Raw genomic sequence first — 1,899 nt, forward strand, 5'->3', positions numbered from 1 at the left:
TCTAGGAAAATCAGGGATGCACCTAGGAGTCCTGGGAGCTATCTCTGCCAGTGTGGGGCAGATCTGACAGCATGCCTTTGTGGTTTTTCTTAAAATTCTGCTCATCAGCTTTCATATACCTGTGGTGGAGACAGAGTCTTTGCAGAAAACTTGTGACCTCTGTTTCCAGGAACTGAACCAGGTTGTATTTGCTGTTTGTAAGAGAATCATAGAATCATAGAATCATAGAATCATCTAGGTTGGAAAAGACCTTTAAGATCATCCAGTCCAACCATTAACCTACACTACCAAGCCCACTCTAGACTAATCAAGGGTAGACCAGACTAAACCATATCCCGAAGTGCCACATCTACCCGTTTTTTAAACGCCTCCAGGGATGGTGACTCCACCACCTCTCTGGGCAGCCTGTTCCAATGCCTGACCACCCTTTCCGTAAAGAAATTTTTCCTAATTTCCAGTCTAAACCTCCCCTGGCGCAGCTTAAGCCCATTTCCTCTTGTCCTATCGCTAGCTACTTGGGAGAAGAGACCAACACCCACCTCACTACAACCTCCTTTCAGGTAGTTGTAGAGAGCGAGAAGGTCTCCCCTCAGCCTCCTCTTTTCCAGGCTAAACAACCCCAGTTCCCTCAGCCGCTCCTCATAAGACTTGTTCTCCAGACCCTTCACCAGCTTCGTTGCCCGCCTCTGAACACGCTCCAGCACCTCAATGTCTTTCTTGTAGTGAGGGGCCCAAAACTGGACACAGTATTCCAGGTGCGGCCTCACCAGCGCCGAGTACAGGGGGACAATCACCTCCCTGCTCCTGCTGGCCACAGCATTCCTGATACAAGCCAGGATGCTGTTGGCCTTCTTGGCCACCTGGGCACACTGCTGGCTCAAGTTCAGCCGGCTATCTACTAACACCCCCAGGTCCTTTTCGGCCAGGCAGCTTTCCAGCCACTCCTCCCCAAGCCTGTAGCGTTGCATGGGGTTGTTGTGACCGAAGTGCAGGACCCGGCACTTGGCCTTGTAAAGTAGTATTCCTACCTCTCAGAGGTCACCCCAAGTACTTTTTCTTCATGGTTTAATATGGGTTGGGACCACAGCTTTTATAGGCAGCAAATCATCAAACTGTACAATATTGCTCAGAACTTCCATCCTTGAAAAGGAAATACTCTAGTGATAGCAAATTCACAAAAACTTCCAACTAGTTTACCCCTATTGATCATTATTGTCTTTTCTCTTAGCGTGAAGTTGCATATGAGCCATTAGGTTTTGATATGCAAACAAAATTGAAGAAGTACTCATCAACTGAATCAAGTACTCATATATTTCCATAAAACATGCTTTCCATATCCTTATTTATTCCTGCATTCTTCTCCAATGCTTTCCTATATTATGTACATCTTTCTTGAACTGGGGGTGTTTCAGTAGCAGTTACCAAAATAATAAATACGGAAGCTCCAACAACATACTTTGCTGTTTAAACACTGGAAGACTGCATTGACCCTTTTTTCCAGCTGAATATCAGTCATCACCTGTGGGTTCATTTCAGGACGCCTCTGCAGATCATGTTCTCTATTGTGCAAATGTAGTCATGTTATTTCCTTCTGACTTTATGCCTTCAATCTTTCTTGTTCTACTGATCAAGACATCATTTTGTACCTATTAAAATGCCTTACACAGTTCTAGGGATATTCCATCAGTTTCACTTTTATCTACTGAACTTATAAAATGATGTCAGCATAGACTGACGAGACCTATTTTCTGGATGTTTGTGTTATTTATTCTTCTCTTTCAGCTTTCCATTATCAGAGTAACATGTTCTTTATCTGATTCAGATCAGTGTCAGATTGACAAGCCTGGGATTGGCTGTCTCATTCAGTTTACTTGTTTTAAATTTCATAACAAGTTAATC

General features: G+C 44.0%; 1 pseudogene; it reads right to left on the reverse strand.

The window, feature by feature from the left end:
• Nucleotides 1-323: 323 nt before the first annotated feature.
• Nucleotides 324-1,531, reverse strand: LOC142592888 (uncharacterized; annotated as a pseudogene).
• Nucleotides 1,532-1,899: the final 368 nt, after the last annotated feature.

The sequence above is a fragment of the Pelecanus crispus genome, chromosome 2, assembly GCF_030463565.1.
Source record: "Pelecanus crispus isolate bPelCri1 chromosome 2, bPelCri1.pri, whole genome shotgun sequence".
In the NCBI taxonomy this organism is placed as follows: Eukaryota; Metazoa; Chordata; class Aves; order Pelecaniformes; family Pelecanidae; genus Pelecanus; species Pelecanus crispus.